Source organism: Sminthopsis crassicaudata, chromosome 5 (genome assembly GCF_048593235.1).
Source record: "Sminthopsis crassicaudata isolate SCR6 chromosome 5, ASM4859323v1, whole genome shotgun sequence".
NCBI classification, from domain to species: Eukaryota; Metazoa; Chordata; class Mammalia; order Dasyuromorphia; family Dasyuridae; genus Sminthopsis; species Sminthopsis crassicaudata.
Window position 1 is genome coordinate 18,102,980 of NC_133621.1, and position 19,776 is coordinate 18,122,755.

The 19,776-nt window shown below is 43.5% G+C and overlaps 1 long non-coding RNA gene across 3 annotated transcripts; it reads right to left on the reverse strand.

Moving 5' to 3' along the window:
• Nucleotides 1-1,404: 1,404 nt before the first annotated feature.
• On the reverse strand, nt 1,405-19,393 carry LOC141542577 (uncharacterized). 3 transcript variants are annotated; one of them, XR_012482213.1, is made up of 5 exons: nt 19,045-19,393; nt 18,780-18,921; nt 17,408-17,550; nt 6,369-6,554; nt 1,405-3,337 (listed from the first exon to the last, which is right to left on the reverse strand). It is a non-coding gene; the product is annotated as an uncharacterized LOC141542577 (long non-coding RNA). The 3 variants fall into 3 exon arrangements; XR_012482211.1 differs by having other exon boundaries at nt 17,408-18,921; XR_012482212.1 differs by lacking the exon at nt 1,405-3,337 and adding an exon at nt 4,315-5,965 and having other exon boundaries at nt 17,408-18,921.
• Nucleotides 19,394-19,776: the final 383 nt, after the last annotated feature.

Here is a 19,776-nt window from a genome sequence, read left to right on the forward strand (position 1 = left end):
GTGGCAAAAAATTAGAAATTGAAGGGATGTCATTAGTTAAGGATTTGCTGAACAATTTATGGTATATGATTTGATGGAATACTACTGTGCTCTAAGGAATGATACTGGGGATGCTTTCAGAGAAACCTGAAGAGATTTATATGAGCTGATGCAAAGTGAAGTGAGCAGAACCAGAAACATTGTACACAGTAGTAGCAACATTGTAAAGATAATTGACATTGAAAGACTAGCTACCCTGAGCAGTATGATGCTCCACAATGATAGAAAATGCTATCCACATCCAGATAGAAGAGTGAAGATCTCAGAGTGTAGATTGAAACATAACTTTTTTCCCTCTTTCCTTTTTTTCCCTACTCTAGGATATGATTAATATAGAAATCTCTTCTGCATGACTTTGTATATGTTTTATGTTTCTTGCCTTCTCAATAGGTAGGGAAGTAGGGGAGGCAGAGGTGAGAATCTGGAATGCAAAATAAAATAAGATTAAATGGAAAAAATAAACCCTTATTTCTGATTCTCTCTGAGTTGCCCCCATGGTACAATAGAGTTCATAGAGTGCCAATGCTTTCAAAAAAAAAAAGAAAAGAAAAGAAAAGAAAAACTTAGGATTTCATTTTTTAGTGCAAAAAAAAAAAATCCTCAAGGGTCTTATTAGGTTTGAGATGCAAAGGGGAATTGTTTTTTAAATGAGGAAAATGTCATCCCAAGCTGGTTGCCTGATGGACGCTGCCACTGTGCGGGTATCCTGTTTAGCTAGGGACCAGATGGCTCCGAGGATTGATAATGGGATAAAAAGCATTTCATATCTAGGTCATGGGTTGCATCTGGCCTAGGTCAATACAGACTGAGAGTGTCTCTGCCTGATGCGTCTGACAGACAGAAAATGAGCCAGTGCTCTGATGTTAGACCTTCCTTCATCTGAACTAGCATGAAGAGGTTTTCTATTGATGGTCTCTGTGGACCATATATAGAAAAGGAACTTTCTTCTGGTCCAGGGCAGGTTTATAAAGGCAGATTTTTACCCCCAAATTCCTGAATTCTACAGTAGCTGCAGAGCTTTCCAAAAACATGGGTTTAGCCCAAGTTATTAAGCTCTAGGGATTGGGAGGGATATGTCATGTCTTGTCAGAAGCCAAGAGACAGGTGTTTGTATGCAAGCAAACTCTCAGGCAGGTGGCTGGAGCTGGAGGAGGGAAGAACAGGGGAGCTCCATCCCCACAAGAGCAGAAAATATAGGGTGAACACACTCTACATTAGGCAGCTCGTTCTCTGCTCAGAGTTTTAAGAGGAACCTTTTAAAGTTGAGTGTAAAGAAAAAGTCAGAAAGTCAATCTGACCAAAACAGAATGTGTATGAAGGTCATTAAAAAGAGAAAAAATACAGGATGGGGAGTTGGAAGTCAGATTGTGGAGAGCTTTGAATGCCAGCCTGAGGCCTTTGTATTTTATCATAGAGGAAATAGGGAGTCAGTGAAGATTTTTCAGGAGAGTGGCATAGTCACATCTGGGTTTTCCTAATAATTTTTGTTTTGTAGGCAAAAATTTTCCTAATTAAAAAAAAAATTTTTCACCTTGCATCTAATCAGATTCTTGAGGATTTTTTTTTTGGGGGGGAACATGCTTAAAAATGAAACCATAAGGAGTTTGTTGTTAAAGCCTTGTAACATGTGGACAATTCAGAGGGAGCTAGCAATCAGGGAATAAAAAAGGAACTGTTTTAGGTAGATTTAGTGGAGATTGGGTTAAAAGTCTTGAAAACTGGAAGCCAGAAGGCAAGTTTACAGATTCTTCCTATAGTCCAGGTGAGAAATATTGAAGGCCTAAGATTGGTGAGTGGAGAGAAAAAGGAGAATTAACCAGAATTGGAAGGTGATACAAGATGGTGGCAGGGTGATGGAGAGGGCTAAGTCAAGGTGTCTGAGGTTGGAGAGATTGTCGTGTTCTCAGTGGAAAGAAGAAAGTCTAACAGAAGTTTATGTTTATGGACAAAAAAACCAAATTCAACTTTGACCATGTTGAGCGTGAGTTTGCTTGGTAGACGTTTGCTTGGTGATGCTCAGAAAGCGGCGGTGATTCAGCAATGATGCTCAGGGACCAGACCTGGATTCGAGAGAGCCGTGTCCGTGGAAATGTAGAGAATCAGATTTCGCTACCATGTACGAAGGAAAGCCCAGAACTATTCCAAAGGAGAAGGGAGAACTTCCTTGGAAGTTCCTCAGCACTGGAAGTTGGAGGCTGAATGTTGACTATTATACTGGAGGCTCTTGTTTTTTGTTTTTATTTTATTTAAAAAATTTTTTTCTTTCTTTTTTTTTGGGGGGGGGGTGGCTCTTGTTAAAGCATGAATTGCATCAGATGGCCACAGAGAGGACTTCCTATATTGAGATCTGTGATTCTTTCCAAACTATATATTCCAGTCTATACTCCATATGGGGGAAGGAAGGTTCTCCTTACTCTAATGACATCAAAGGTCCTTTCCAAAAAGAAGAATGGCAGATATACAAAACAATACAATACAATATAAAAATATAATACAATACAATACAATATAATGCAAATGTTTCTTTCCCTTTGATTCACAGACCCAGGGCTGGAAGAGGCCTTAGAAAGGATCTGATTTGACCCACTGGGGAAACTGAGTCCCAGAGGAGAGTCTTTGCTTTGGTAAGCTGTCCAGCTAGTGCTTGGATTCCAGGTTCTCTGCTCCAGGTATAGTAATAATGACTAGCACTTTACAAATAGATCTCACAACAACCCTGGGGGGGAGATGCTCAGGCTCTCCTGCTGGGGTTAGAGACAATCTCTTCCTGTCCATTAGCAGCACCGGGGTCACCTGCCCCTGTTAAGAAATGCCTCCCAGCCTCTTTCTCCTTCTTGGAGATTTAATCATCGAGCTTCCTCACAACTCGTCAGGACTCTTTGAAAACAGGAAAGGAGGCTCTAGCTGGCCCTCTCAGCGACCGAGTGATAATTGAGTGAGGAAAAAAGTCCCTCCACCATTGAGAAGGCTGTCTCTTAACAGCCAACAGTTCGGTTTTTTAAGGAAAACATAACCGCTATATTTGGAACATGATTTTCTTTCTGACCTTTCTGTGTGTCTCCTAATTCCCTTCTGAAACACTTAGTGTGAGCTCAAGGAGAGCCTCAGGAACAGCGAGCATGAGGAAGACCCTGTCCCAGCTTCTGTCAGCTCCAGAAGCGAGCCAGCCCCCCAACATTTACGGGCTCCCTGGAAAATAGCAGGACTGGGCTGATGCAATGCTGGGCTCCATTAAAATTCTCCCAAGTATCCGAGCTCATCTCATCCAAAGTTATTAGACAGGTAAAGAAAATGAGACCTAAGAAGAAAAAAAAATCAGGTGACATTCTGTGGAGATTCGAACCCAGGACTTTGGGCTCCAGATGTAGGGATCCTTCTGTGACACCCTAAGAAGCCTGTCCTCTCTTTTTCTGCCTCCATTGAGAGGATGCTCAACATCTCTATATTAAACCTTTGTGTTTCTGGAGATTCTGAATCATCACCACCACTACCATCCCTTAGTCGTGGTGTAGCGGGCGTAGCCCCTTTAAGATTCCTTGTCTGATCTGCCTTTGGGACAAGATATTCCTAAGTTGGAAAAGATCTGTATCTGATCCAGTTTGGGCTGTACCCAGCCCCCCACCGGATCTGAGCTGGCTTGGATAAAGCCCGCCAAAAATCTGGCCTTCAAGGAATTAACCTGAGCTCTGCCCATTACTTCTTCAAGCAGATAAAAAGAGCAAAGCTAGAATCATGTTGGGTTCAGAGATTTGAAAGATGCCAGCCAAGATGCTTGCATCAGAGATTCTCTGTCCCCGCCGCTTTCGGCGTATATCTTCCTCTATCTAATGCCTTTAACTAACCAGACCTGAACCTTGCTTCCAAACCTGGCAATAAACATCTTTTACCCATCTAGGTTTTCGGCCTGTAAATCATTTAGGGAACTCTCGCCACCACCAGACCTGATTTAACTTTGTATCCTTGCACTGAATCCTAAAGGGGTTGCAGGGGAGCTCCATGTGACTCCCTGTACCCCAAATCCTGCCACTAGACCTCACTTAATCCTATTGAGGTATATACCTCATTATTAGGTATTTACCTCATGATTTGGTTCAAGTTACCTCATCATTTTGAGGTTCCCTATGACCTGTGGCGTTCCATGGGGACCCATGTTCTCAACCGGATTAATCCCATCTGCAGCCCAGCAGCACAAACCCCAGCTTACTGAAGGGAGACCCCGAGATCCCTCCTTTTGGCCCAGGGGGCCACTGGATCAGTTGTTGAAAATTGCCGGATTACTTGTGGTTTGAAAGGAAAATGAAGAAGAGATTTTTAAAAATGATAATAATGATGATAATAATTGTGCTTGTGTAGAACTTTAAATCTTGCTGCGTGCTTTACATACATTATTTCATTTGATCCTCATATAAACCCCATGAGGAGGATGCTATCATTAAACCCATTTTTAACAGTTAAAGAAACTGAGGCAGAGAGAAGTTAAGTGACTTAGCCCAGCTCATCCAGCTGGGCAGTATCGGAGGCAGGATTTGAACTCAGTCCTTCCTGACTCCAGATTTAACAAGAACAACAACTAGCATTTCTCGGGCACTTTGAAAATTTGGCCTCACACAAGCACCTGGGAGGAAGGTGCTCCAGACCCGGCTTTAGGATGAGACCCACCTTTGTGTCTCTGAGCTGCCCCAGAAAGGGGGGAGAAAGGGAAGACTTGCCACCTGCAGCCATCGAGACAGTCGAGGCCTTTCTTTCTGTTGTTTTTTGTTTTTAATTCTCAGCAGAACCTCGTGGGAAATTTTTAAAGACAAGTCCTCTCTGAAGTTCCCGTTTCCTGTCTGACTTCCCCAGGGGCCCCCAGTGCAATTAAGGGCAGGCTTGTTTGTGTTTTTGGAGGCTCCTGTTTCTAGTAGCTTCGGGGGCTGGCTCTGGAGCCTCTTTATTTGCTTTGACTCCCTCCAGGCAACTCCACAAGGGACCTGCTTAAGATCATCAATCACATAGTGAGAGCTTAGAAAAGGACCTTACCCGCAGTTTTACAGAGGGGGAAACTGAGGCACAGAGCCACGAGCTGAGTTCATCCTAAGTCCATAAACCTAACCCTGGAAGGGAGCTCAGCTGCCATCCAGTGCAAACACTTCCTTTCACCCAAAATGGAAAATGATGCTCAGAGTGGGTTCAAAATCACAAGGAGCCAACCTGGCTCCAACCTAAATCTTCAGACTCCAAATTTAGTTCTTTTTTTTTTTACTGTGTTTCACCCACTTTTCATCTTCCTTTTAATTTTTTAAGCACAAATTCATTTCTGTGTCACCTACAAGTAAGTCTATGTGACTCTTGGACCATGTTGGTTTCCAAGGGCCCCCCCATGGAGGACGCATCTGCAGGGTTGGGGGATTGAGGGGGGGGTCGAGCAGGGGACCCTCTCCACGGACACACTTTGCTGTCCCCATACTTTGGAGAAAGGCTCCTCACAGGTGTGACTGTGAGCAATCCATCACCCCTTCCTGGGCCGCCATAAAATGAAGAGTGGGGCACTGGGTAGCCTCCGAACCCTCCTCCTCTCTCCTCTGTGTTCCTTCTCACATCAGAAAGCTGTGTGTGTGTGTGTGTGTGTGTGTGTGTGTGTGTGTGTGTGTGTGAAAGTGTGGACAAGAGATCCAACCTCTTCTTCCCAGGACACTTCAGACAAGAGCATCCCAGCTCTGGGTCTGTGTTCCTTTGAGGTAAGAATCCAATGAGAACACGGGTGCGAAATGTTCCATAAACGGTCATCCCCGCCACAGGGAGACATTAGCCTTGATCCAGCCAGCCAGAGTCTGGCTCTCTCCAGTCTGCCCGAGGGGCTCAGGATGCCAAAAGAGACAGCACTGACACAGGGCCTCCCCTCCGGGGGCTGATATCCTACTCTGGGGCCGGGAAAGGCCATCTATTCCTGGGGAAATAAATGCAAAATAAATATCCAGGTGTTTCAGGGGAGGAGCAGGCTCACCACCAAAAGAATGAAGATAAGTGTTTGATCTCAGCTTTGAAGGGAGGTAGGGACTCCCATAATTAGAGCTGAGAAGGGAGAACATCTGAGACCTGCGGGACAACTTGAACAAAGCCATGGAGATAAGAGGCAGAACATAATGTTCAAGAACAGCAGGTGGGGCCAGTTTGGCTGAAAGATGTGTATGATGAGGAGGGACCTGAAGAGGCTAGATCCAGCTCCAAAAAAGGAACTCGTTTTCAGCAATTGTGGTGGCCCCCAAATTCATCCCCCGATGACTGAGCTGGCAATGAGCCTCCAACTCATGCCCATAGACAGTCCATCATGGCTCCACGCCTATACTCACTGCTCTTACAGCTTGGTTGGAGCTTCAGGGGATTGTCCTGTGGGAAGCCAGGTCCATCTTGGGACTATGATGACCACCGTGTCGTGGGAAGCACCCTAGCTCTGGAGTCCCAGGACCGAGGTCAAATTGGAGCCTTGATTGCATCCATTTCATCCTTGGGTGCTAGGAAAGCTGGTTGTCCATGGGCTGAATAAGGGAAAGAAAGAAGCTTACAGATTTCATGTGCAATCATCTTTTTGTTTTAGCATATTATAAAAATGCTATTCCATACATTAAAAATAAAATCATTTTTATTCCATACATTAAAAATAATTTTTTTTTTAAAATAAAGATTAACACATCTAGAGAACAAACTATGGAGACGGAATGCAGATCAAAGGACACTATTATCACCATTTTGTTTGTTTTTTTGTTTTTTCTTTCTCGTGGCTTTTTTTCCTTTTGGTCTTATTTTTCATATATCACATAACAAATATGGAAATATGTTTAAAATGATTTCACATAGTTAACCTGTATCAGATTTTGTTGTTGTTGTTGTTTGGGGGTGGAGAATGTAAGGGAGGAAGGAAGAAAAATTTGAAATATACACTTTTGCAAAAATGAATGTTGAAAACTATATATATATTTGGAAAAAATAAAATATCATTGAGGGGAAAAAAGAAAAGAAAAATTAAAATAAGGGGAAAAAATTTAAAGCTACTTGACTGGTCACATAAGGAGACACATGAAAAAGATGTCAAAGACAAAGAACGTGGCCATCGGAAGGATAGGGGCTGCCGGCGTGACTTTGGAAAAAATCCCTTTCCTGCTGCAGAACTCCTCCTCTCCAAAATGAGGCACCTCCACTAGCTGACTCCAAGGTCCCTTCCAGCTCTATTTAGATCTAAGACTATATTCTCTAGATAAATTGCTCATCTATATCAGTGAAGAGTTTCCACTCTGGGGATTCCCTACGCAGCGGAAATCATAAGTATGGAAGGAAAAAAAAGTCCCAAGAATAGGACCAGAGAAGGAAGCATGGATTGGTTGAGATCTGAACCAGTGGAGGCGAACACCCCCACCCCAGAGAGGTCATGGATCCATCCAAGCTTTGAAAGATGCTCGTATCAGATTAGAATGGAGGCCTCTGCTGAACTCACTCAGCTAGGAAATCCTGAAATGGACAGGTTCATTTTTTTCCTGGCCTCTGTCAGGTACAAAAATCTTTCAGCATCCCGTGGAGCTGTCCCGATGGGACAGAAGCTGAGGCGGGCACTCAGCTTGGTGCTGTCAAACTACCAATCAATGAGAAAAAACCACCAATCGGAGGAGCAATTTCCCATATTTTATCTTCCGCCTTCTTTTCTACTTCTGTCCTCTCTGCTTTCTCACTTCAGTGACTGTGGACCTAACTTTTCAGCTTTTTATGTCTGTATTAGATCCAATCCCAGTGTTAGAATCAAGATCTGTGTTTGAAAGCTGCTTCAGACTCACTCCTGACCCTGGACAAGTCATTTAAACATAGCTGGGCCTCAGTCTCCCCACTTGTAAGATGGGGATAAGAATAGTTCCTCCCTCGCGGGATCGTCATGAGGCTAAAGGAAGCTACTGCAAGCTTGCCAAAGCTTCAAGTGCTGGATGCATGTGAGCTATGATTATAAAACTGTGATTTCAGTTTGTGCAACACTTGGAAGGTGGCATCTGGCACCGGAGCTGCCCACTGGGTTTTTCTGCCCGTGATCGCCAGCGGCCTCTCGGAAGAAGTCTGGGCCTCACGCTCCAGAGCAATGGTGGGCTCGGGTCCACAAATAGACCCCAACGAGCCTCTTTCGGGCAGCATTGTCCTGGAGAAAGGCCAGCTCAGAGATCATCGTTTGGAGCGCGTGCGTTCTTCTTTCCAGGGACCAGAAACCGTTTTCCCTGCCGGGGAGAGCCACGGCCCTCACACCTGAGCCCACTGTATTTGGAGTTATTGTGCACTAAGCAGTGAGACACATCTCTGTTCCAGCTCCTTCTGCCAACAGACACCTCCGTAAATCCCGCGGCTTGGACGGCAAGCTTGCCTCCGGTACCACGAGCCGGGGTGGGCACGCCTGGGCTTGCGCTTCCCTGGGTGCCCCAATCCAGCCGTCCCGGCCAAGTCCATTATTATCATTGGACAACAGAGTCTCGCCATCTCCAGAGGTTTCAGTGTTTTGGCCATCCCTGGGAAGCTGTTTGGATTGCATAAAGAGACCGTAGCGGCATCCAAGCCTCCACCCACACAACATATGGACAACGAGTTCTGCCGGCGCATGGGTCCGTGCCAGCCCGTGTTGACTGTGTCCAAGTACCTTATTTTTAAGCTCTTTGTTCTCCTGCCCATCTTACCATGTCCATCCCCAGCTTTGGGGAGTAGCATCACGCCTGGCCAGCCCTCCCTCCAAAAAGGGGCAAACTCTGGTTTCCGCCACTTTACTTAAAAAAAAAAAAAAAAAAGTAAATTAAAATGCTTTTTGTTTAGGAGATTTTCTCATGCCCCAAGAAATAATTGAAAGACAGAGCTAGTTTTGGGCAAAATTTCAAGATGGGCAAAAATTCATTAGTCCTTCCTCACCCTTTCTTTGGCACTCTCTCTGCTTTTTCCTCTTTTTACATCATTCTCCCCAAGTTCCTCTACCATGGGGGATCCCCCAAGGCTGTCTTCCCATGCTCAGGAATCTTTATGACCTCCCTCCTGCCTCAGCAAGGAATGAGGATAACAGTGCTCCATTTGAAGCCAGGAGAGTGCTTGGGCAAATTTCTTCATCCCTTGGGGTCTTATCTTACTCATCTGCAAAATCAGGGTCAGATCTGACAAGGGTTTTTTGAGCTCTGAGGTAGTGGACCTTGAAGCCCTCAGGGCACCATTTTCCTTGTTTGAAAGCAGAGAAATTGCCCCCAGTAGTCCCAACCTCATGGGGCTGCAGTGAATGTCAGATGAGATTTCAGAAAAGACTAGAGGTTTAGGCCTGGAAAGAGCCTCAGAGACCAACCGTCCCCCTCATTTTACAGAAGAGAACGAGCTCACCCACGGTCATCCACAGGATCACTCAACTCTGAACCTGGATGGGCCCTCAGAAATGCTCCAGCCCCAGCATCCCATTTCACTAATGAGTCAACTAAAAGTCCATGGAATTTAAGCGACTTCCAAAGAAGGATTTGAATCCAGAACCACTGACTCTAGAATCAGAGCTCTTCAATACACATGGAGTACTCTGCAAACCTAAGAGCATTGTGCAAAGATATCAAAACCTTTACTTCTGACCGTCTTTGAGCGTCATTGGACTTGGACTTGCAATATTCTGGTTTGACCTCATTTATGACTGTAGACAAGTGTATGAGCCTCAGTTTCCTCATCTGTAATCCGGGACTAATCTTGGTCGAAAGTCCTCCTTCACCACATTGATGTATAGATGTCAAATAAGACAATGAAGGCAAAGAACTTTGCAAACCCGAAAGTGCTAAGTAAATATAAAGCTTATAGAAAGATTCTGAGGCAACTGGATGGCTCAGTGGGAAGAGAAGGGGCTAGTGTGTTCAGTTACAGGTGGGTTTGTTTCCACATCTAAATATTCTTTTTTTTTTTTAGTAGAAAACATATCTTTATTATCTGTCAAACTTTCTTCATACAAGAACTTAACAAATTTTCCATTTTTATTATTTATGAATCTAACTTCTTTCTACATAATTACAGTAGCATATATATTTGTAATTTAGCTTTTCATAATATATTATTAAAGTATATCATGAGATCTGCTAAATATTTATAAACACTCATCTTCCAATCAAATACTTGGAAAAAATTTCTCTATATACATAGTTTGGGAGATTAGCATAAGATGCTCTTTATCAAGAGCTGTGTATGTGTATGTATATATATATATGTTATATATTATATATTAATATATTATTATATCGACATTATACATATATATTATATATATGGAATGTGTATGTATATATTTATATATGTGTGTGTAAATTATATATATATATAAAATCAGAGATCAACAGAACATTTGCTAAAATTTTAGTTAGTATTTCTATGCAGTGCTGCCTATCTTTTTGCTTGGGTCACCCATAAACACATAATTCTTTAATTGTGAAAATTAAGTCAGCATAAATGTGGGGCATGTTAGCTTAGCTAGCTGCTGGATCAAACTAATGTTCAACTGCTAAATATGAGAACTGTCTTAACAAAATTTTCTGTACTCTTCCACAAACTGTTGTTTTCTGGCTTAAAATACTATTTGTGGTTTTTACTATGTTTACCATATATTCGGTTACATGCCATCTAGGGGAGAGGATGGGGAAAGGGGGGTGGGATTGGAACACAAGGTTTTCCAAGGGTCAATGTTGAAAAAGTATCCTTGCCACAGTGGATAGAGCACTAGCCCTGAATTCAGGAGGACCCGAGTTCAAATCTGGTATCAGACACTTAACACTTCCTAGCTGTGTGACCCTGGGCAAGTCACTTAACCCCAGCCTCAGGAGAAAAAGAAAAATTATCCTTGCATATGGTTTGAAAATAAAAAACTTCAATTAAAAAAAATAAAACACTATTTGTGAATGGGAAAGAGAATTCTGTTACTAAGTATTTCTATTTTACTTTATAATATTCATGAGAAAAATACTGAAAGGCCTAGCCTGCCAATAAGGAAGACATTTTAGGGGGAATCCACAAGTTGATACCAAAAATTCTGGGAAATTAAGCCAGGCCATGCCTGGTATGGCTTCAGGAAGACCCGAGACACATACCAGTTGTGTGACTCTTGTTTGCCTCAGTTTCCTCATCTGTAAGATGAGCTGGAGAAGGAAATGGCAAAGCTCCCTGTGTCTCTGCCAAGAAATCTCCAAAGATGGCTTGGTCCACGGCGTCCCAGAGTCAGACATGACTGAACAACAGAGACTCCGTGATTGAGCTCATTTGCTAATTGGATGCGTCATGTTTTATTCACTGCAGGTAAATTTTATTTTATCAGTGGATTTCAGTAAGAACCAATAGAAGATGAGATTCTTGGGTACCCTCTTGGAACCAGACCCTCCTTGGCAGTGGGCGCCTTTCAGAGCCTTTTAAATGCAACCATGGAGGGAGATACCTGCTCCAGGGACATGGCAGGCCGGCCCTGGCTGGAGATACGCTGGTGCGTCATCCAGCAGGGCTGGGAATAACCTCCTGAGATGCTTTCATGCTGAGACATTTTCCACAAGTCCGAGACGCTTCTGACGAAAGAATCCTAAGTATGGTCGGGTCTTGTCTGTACTGGTTATTATTAAACCTCTACAAGCATGTGAGACCGTTCCCAAAAGTCCCCTAAAGCTGTCGTGTTGGCTCAGGTTCTCTCAGACCATTGGCAATCTGGATTCTGGGCTGAGCTAGATTTGTGGCTCTGAATAAGGCACGTTTCTCTGGGCCTCAGTTTCTCCATGTGGAAGATAAGATAAGTTAAAAATGATCTCAGAAGTCCTTTCTAGTATTTCTTCTTCCTTTAATAGGAAGAAAGACTTGTCACTTATGACAGTATTTGGCCCAGTGAGCGTTTCATTAATGCTTTTTGACTTGTTGATCTGTGACTTCATCCATGAGAAACTTGGGTTTTGATCTTTCAGGTGGAAACGTTTGCTGTTCCTTATCTCCTTGTAGAATCAAGCAATCAATCAAAAAGCAATAATCATGTGTCAGACACTGTTTTAGGATGTGGGGACAGCACTGGGCAGGTACAAAAGTGAGACGGACCCTGCCCTCAGGGAGCTTGCACTGTGGGAGAACCAATGGGACGTCTCCAAATGGGCTTCTGGTTCCTGAATCAGTTTGATTCAGGATTTGGGCCCCAATCCCATGAAATCTTCCCTTGAGTTCCCTCCCCTACTCCCTTGAGATAGACTTGTTTGAACTAATTCTGACTAGTCATGCTCTGTCCTGAGTTCTGTTCTCTGAAGGCTGTTGTGCAATCGCCATTTGGGCCTAAGACTTCTTGCCAATCGCTTAATTACTCTTACTCATTCATGATCTCTGCTGCTTCCTGTACAAGATTAAAGCACTTAGAATTCCTCTACCCAGACCATCATCTTTTTCCTTCAGGGTTTTGGGCCTCGGTCTCACAGCTTCTCATTGTCCAGAATAGTTGATGAATTATAGATTTAGGGCTGGGAGGAGTTTTAGAGGCCATCTACCGAGTCACTAAATGTTCAGAGAAAGAAACTGGAATCTCTGGAGAGGCCCAAGCCTTTGAGTGTGCATTAATCTCCAAAAGAAAAATCCCACTTGGGGTTTTCTTGGCAGAGATATTAGAGTGTTTGCCTTTTCCTTCTTCTTACAAATAGTGTCTCGTTCGATCCTCACACCAGCCCTGGGAGAGAGGTGCTAGTGTTATCCCCATTTTTAGCGGTTGCAGAAACTGAGGGCAACAGCGATTACAAGACTTGCCAAGGCTAACTGACACAGCTAGGAGGTATCTGAGAGGGGATTTGAATCTATCGCACCACCCAGTCATCAGGCGGTTCTGATTGGGTTTGCTCCTTCTACTGTTCTGTTATGAGGATGGGTTCTTTGGGATGGGGAGAGAGGGAGGATAGCTGGCTATTGGCAAGTGCCAAAAATGTTTTCAAAAACATCAGTTAAATATTTTTAAATTATCATATTTTTATTTTTACTTTTTGTTTACTTGCATTTTGTTTTCTTTCTCGTTTTTTTTTTCCTTTTTGATCTGATTTTTCTCATGCAGCATGATAATTGAGGAAATATATATAGAAGAATTGCACATGATTAACATATATTGGATTACTTGCCTTCTATGGGAAGGGATGGGAGAAAGATAGAGAAAAAATTTGGAAAGAAAGGTTTTGTAAGAGTGAATGTTAAAAATTATCTATGCATATGTTTTGAAAATAAAAAGTTTTAATAATAAAAAAGAAAAATATATCATTTTTCAATCTCCTGGATGAGATCCAAGCTCCATAATCACTCAGAAGAATATTCACACAGAGAAAACAAAGTGGATGAGGAATGCCTGTTGTTTAAAACATATCAGTTTGCCCATTGATGGATCTATATTGGACAATTCTACAAGTGAACAATTAATTAGGCTCAGTTCCTGGGTACTAGAAGAGCAGGATATGTTTCTTTGGGGAAACCGCAAGATTCGTTTTGTGTCTGTACACTTTTCCTTGAAGCCTGTCATTTTAACTCTGATATTTCTAGGATGATGCAATATGGGAGATTGGACAGCAAGGTGGATAGAGCACCAGGCCTGGAATCAGGAAGTCCTGAGTTCAAATCCAGCCTCAGACACTCACTAGCTATATGGACAAGTCATTTAACCCTAATTATTTCATCTATAAAAATGAGCTAAAGAAGGAAATGTCAAAATATTCCGGATCTTTGCCAGAAAACTTCAAATGGGGTCACAGAGAGTCTGACATGACGGAATAAAAATGTGGAAGAATGATCCTAAAACTGGGGGCCAGGAGGATATAAACAGACTTAAAAATATTTCCAAAAAAGGGAATTACAAGAAGAGAGTAAAAGATATCATCAATGACCCACAACAACAGAAAACAGCTAATTGTGCAGTAAGAGGGGGACAGTAAGGGGGACAATGAGGGGACTTGCTATTTGCTCCATTAGTATCTTCTGGATGTCATAAGGGACCCCTCGCATGGTGTATAGACAAGGGCAGACAAGGAGAGGGTCTCACAGGATGGGCAGTGTCTGCTGTGTCTGCAGGGAAGAGTCCACCAACCCATTTTTAAGAACACTTGTTTACCCTCCCAAGTGGAAGATCCTTGAGGGTAGAGATTATTATTATTTTTGCTTTGTTTTTGTATTCTTAATGTCTAGCATATAGAAAGTATTAATAATATTTCTTGGATGAGCCTGGAAGAGGCTTGCCCGTAGTCACACAACTAGTGAGCCAAGGAATTGAGATTTGAATCTAAGTCTTCCAATCACACATTGGGGAATCTTGCCCCCACTCCAGATTGCCCCTCCCATTCCTGGCCATACCACTTGATTTCTTAACCTTCACAAGACTGTCCCAGCATACTGAACATACCATCTTTCTATGGAAAATATAAAAGCCTCAGTTTGTTCCAGGAAAAAAAAAAAACCCATAAGATGGCTGGCCCAAAAAGGCTGAGGGTTTCCTTGTTCCTCAGGTAGCTACTTTTAGTCTCTGTTCTGTCTGCTGCAAATTCCTGCTGGTCTCCAAACTGGGGATGTTTATTTTTTATTGGCTTTTCTTTTGCTGCCTTTCCTTCCTTCCTTCCTTTCTTCCCTTTTGTGATAGTTCTAACCCATGACGTGCAAGCCTACCAACACATCTCTTGAAAGGAGAGCTGTTGTGTTCTACTTTTAGAAGAAAAATCCATTAAAAAACAAAATGTATCCTAAAGGACTCTGGAAAAGGGCTCAGGAACAAGCTTTGTCTACAGCATTCCCTTTCTGCTTCCCGCAGGGCTCGGAGAGTCTACGTGTACCTTTTATGGCAACATTTCAGTCTTTGTCTTCCAAATAAAACCCTGTGTTTGGAACCTCTGGTTAAAATATTGGAAGTAAGAGGATAGATATCATTTTCCTTTCAAAATTTTGCACATACAAGGTGCTTAATAAATGCCTGTTGAATGCAAATGAAAGGATGCCATAAGCTTCACTGAGAAGTTGGTGGTAGTCTGAGGATTGCAGTATTTGAGCCAGTAACTGGATTCAAGTCAGTTAAAAATCCAAGCAAGATAGTGCCATGTCTGAGGAAACAGGGCAAAATGTTGAGAGCTTCTTCACTGACCACATTCCCTGGGCGCATTCGACAGGTGTTTGTGGAGGATTGTGGCAGTGGGATTCAGACTGGAATTTTGCAAACACAGGGCAGTTTTCTCCACTTGGCAAGTCGCCCACACCATGGAACTCTCATCCATGGCCTCTTGTAAATCGCCCTGTAGGATCCACCCAATATGCTTGGGGCCTTCTTCTAAACCATCAATATTGTCTGGGTATCAATGGGACACGCAGGTTCCCTATCGGTTATGGCTGCTATATCCCTTTGGATTCTATACCCCTGATCCCACTCCTTTTAGCTAACTCTTCTCTGGTGATATGTTGCAAGTAGAATTTTAGTAAAAAATCACAATTACTAATAATGAAATGATTGATGATGATGATGATGAGGGTGATGATGGTGATAGCCAAGATCCCCCTCCAGGATTTTGGAGGAGAGGAAGCTTGGTGAAGAATGGGGGGAAGGAAGCAGGCTGTGGCTTGTATGTCTTACAATAAACAACTCGTCAGGAAACATCTCTCTGGAATATTGTCAAAAAACAAACCAAAAAACACTGCCTGCAAGATTCAAGTGCCAATGTCTCTTGAGAGGGAACGGCTCTTTAACAAAACTTTTCTGGTTCAAAAGTGGAAAAGGATGAGTGGGAGGGAGGGAGGTTGTGGTCAAAGAACAAGGGTAAGGAATAAAATTCCTCCACAGACGAATGGTGTGTGTGTGTGTATGTGAGAGAGAGACAGAGAGAGACAGAGACACAGACAGAGACAAGAGAGACAGAGACAGAGACAGACAAGACAGACAGACAAAGACAACCATCTTGTCTTTGAGACAAAAGATGGGGTGGAGAGGGAACACAGAGAGCAGCTGCAGAAAGGGGAGAAGCAAGGGAGAGAAAGATAGAACACAGAAACAGAGAGGAGGAGACCGAAACAGGGAGAAGGGAAAGAGAAAAGAACAAAAAGACAAATGGAGAGAGAAAAAAGGATGGAGAAAGAGAAGGAGAGAGAGGCAGAGGAGAGGCAGAGAGATAAAGAGAGAAAAAGTCCGAGCAAGAAAGAGCTCCAAAGTTTTGAGGGAGAGTTAGCCAAATGTAGAAAACACACAGTTTAAAATTCAGACCACAATCCATCTCAACCCATTTCAATAGGATTTTGGCCCTAGGAATAGGTCTTGGCTTCCCCTTTGGGACACTGAGGATACAATAGCACAGAAGAGATATAGGATCTGTTTTAGAATTCGTGAATACTTCCTAATCAAGACTGTGCCAAGGGAAGAAACAGGGGGAAGGTCGAGCAGCTAATTGGGGATTGTCGTGATTTCTCTGCTGCAAAATGACTGAAGCATGGATGATATAATTAGGGTCAAGAACGGATCTGGCCCCATGGAAGGCAAATGCCCCTGCACATGAAGCTGGCTCGCCTGGCCTGGTTTCTGAAGCCATCGGGCAGGAGAACAGAAAGTCTGTCAGCAATTACCCAGGCCAGAGAGAGCGGCTGAGCAGGGAGACCACAACTTGGCCGGCTCCTGCTGGAGCACAGGGCATGGAATTCTGGGGGTGTAGCAAGCGAGAGAGAAGGGGCCAATTCAAGCCCAGGAATGCTGTTCTGAGCTGTGGGTCCTGCTTCAGAACATTTTCTGAGAGCTGGTTTGTTCAGGCAAAAAAAAAAAAAAAAAAAGAAAAGAAAAGAAAAGGGAAAAAAAAGGAAATGTAGTTCTAGGATCACAGATTTAGAAATAAAAGGGACTCCAGGAGCCATTGAGTCCATTTTCTATTTTACAGATGAGTAAACTGGGGTCCATGGAGGTTACACAACATGGCCAACAGGTAGTAACCATCAGAAGTGGGGTTGTGAAGCAGGCCCTGGGATTCCGGGCCTATTGTTCTTTCCATTGCCCCACATTTTCACAATAAATAGGCGGAGAGCTATGACTTGTGGGAAGCAAATGAAGCTTTGCCTGGAGGTGCAGACATTGGGGTGAATGAGTTCTCCTCCTTACTCCACCCCATCCTCCTTGTCTGCAGTCACCCCCTTGTAATTCACAAGTGCCCTTGGGGGGCCCCACCAGCCCCCACGGTCCTGTTGCTCTCCTGAAGATTCTATGGGCCAATATTTAAAAGAATTGCCCTTATTTAACTTATATCAGATTGTTTGCTCTCTTGGGGAGGGGGAAATAAAGGAGGGAGGGAGAAAAATTTGGAACCCATAGTCTTCCGAAGATGAATGCTGAAAACTACTTTTACATATATTTAGAAAAATAAAATCTCACCTTTTCCATTCCAAAGTGGGATCAAGGACACATGATGTTAAGCAGAATTCCCCAATTCAGATTCCACTTTGAAATGGAAAAAATTGGATGGCATCTCGGAGAAGTCAGATCTGAGCAAGGAGCACTCATGAAAACTAAAATACCTGTAAGATTATTTATATTTTTTCAGGCACTGCTGAGTCACCAACACAAAATGTACTTGCTACATTTCAAAACGAGGAGAGAGAAGGGAATAGATTTCATAAGTCAGATAAATTAGCATCACATGTTCAGAGCTGGAGGAGACTTCTGAGGTCATTTAGACCTCTCCTTTTACAGATGGGGAAACCGAGGCTCCGAAGTTACTGATGTGACTCTCGGGTAGTCAGTGTGAGAGTCTATGATCCTAATAAATTGTGGAGAGAAGCAGTAAGTATTGGAGTTGGATTATAACTGCTCTGAACCTGTGTCTGAAAGGCTCTTTAAGGAGCTTGGGTTTAGCTGTAGAAGCACGATTTCCCCTCTTGAACCCTAAATTCAATTTACAGAGAGAACTCTCCAGAAGGAAACTCCTTCTCCCAGAGCAGGTCAGTGCCTGCTTTACAACTCAGATCCTGAAGTTAGGGGAATCACCCGTGGTCATTCAGGTGAGTGTCGGAGGCCAAATTTGGCTTCAGGTTCACTTCTCTTCCTGATTCTGAGTCTGGTCTTCTATCTACCATCGCACAAACCTGCACCCATAGGAGTGGGATGGGATGATAAATCTACCACTGAAAGGGACCCGAGAGGTCACTTTGTCCGATTCCTTCACTTTCCAGTGAGATCTAATGATTTCCTCAGCCTGCCAAAGGTGACAGGAAGCTCAAGTAGGTCTTCCCTGAGTCCGGCGCAGAGCCCACTCCACCGGGCATCCAATCATGATCCCAACCAGGGCCCACAGGGTTCTGTAAACACGGGAGACTTCAAGTAGGATGAACTGAGGACAGCCCTTTCAGCAAATACCAAAGCCATCGGGAGAGAAGCTCCCTGGTATCCCAACAGGACAAGAGATGACGTCTCTGTGACTTGTTAACGGTCACCCAAAAGGCTGAGTCTCCGCAGGTAAATCTGGCTTATCAAATCAGAGTTCTCCAAAAGGCCAGAGAAGGGCTGATGGGCAATAGGAGACAGAGCCAGCAACAGGTGGGCTTGGGTGGAAGTCAATATAAAGCTTTAAAGCAATGACAAGGAGAAAGGGGTCCACTGAAAATGAAGGATGGGAATTGAGCTATTGCATGAAGAAAGGAGGCCAAAATCACTAGCAAGCTCCGTGTCCCAACCCAAGGACAAGTGTCGGCCAGAATGACGTAATAATTAACCTAGAATTAATTCAGAAATATTCCTTTTCGCCCACCATGAACACGAGTGCAGCGTGGTCATCTCGGACAGAGTCTGGACTTGGAGGCAGGAGACCTGCTTTCCTGCTTTTGGTCCTTTCCAGCTGGTGATCGGGAGCAAAGAAATCACTTACCCTTCCGAACCTCAAGTTTCTTTACCTGCGAAAGTGGGAGATTAAGAGTCATACATCTCCATGTGGCAGGGACCCCAAAAGCCATGGAGTCCAACCTTCTCTTTGTAAAAGTCAGGAAACTGAGGCACAGGGAAGCTGATCGACTTACCCAAGGTGACAGAGGTGGGATCTGAAAGCCCGAGCCAGGGCTCCCGATGCTCTCTTCTTGTTGGGTGGAGAGGAGAGGAAGGGAAGGGTTTCCTGTGTGCAGTTTGGAAAGAGAATGGGAATCTGGCCGAGGTAATGAGCTGCGAGGTTGGAAAGCCGGGCTGCAGCCAGACAGAAGGGAAAGATGCCCTAATCAACTCATACTGAGAAGTGAGTGCCCCAAAGAGATCATCAGATTTCCCAGCCTCTCTCCTGGTGCTTTGTTGTCTCCTTCTCCTGTTATATTGGGGAGAAATCGTGCTTCCCAGAGAGCTGGGCCCAGTGGTTCTGAGAGGCCCTGCAGCGTGGGAATCCTGTGGGAATGGGTGCTAAGAGCATTAAGAGGATTCAATTCCTTGTTACTGCCTCAGTCTGTTGGTTCATTAAATGCCTTTTGCTTTGGATTCATGGTTTATCTGGCCTAGTGTGGATAAAACAAAATACATCAGTGGGGACACAAAGTAAAGAGCAGCTGGTGGGAGCCATGTGAGTAAACCCAGAGATTAGAGTTCTGGGAAACAAGTAACAATCTGTACGTACATGTGCGTGTATACAACCCAGGTAGGTAAGTCCTACTAACACTTTACATGAATTCATTCTTTTTTAATTTATTCATTTTATTTTTAAATCAAACAAGTATTTTCATAACAAAGCAAAATAAAAAAAATGATTTCATATGAAACTGCAAGGCTAT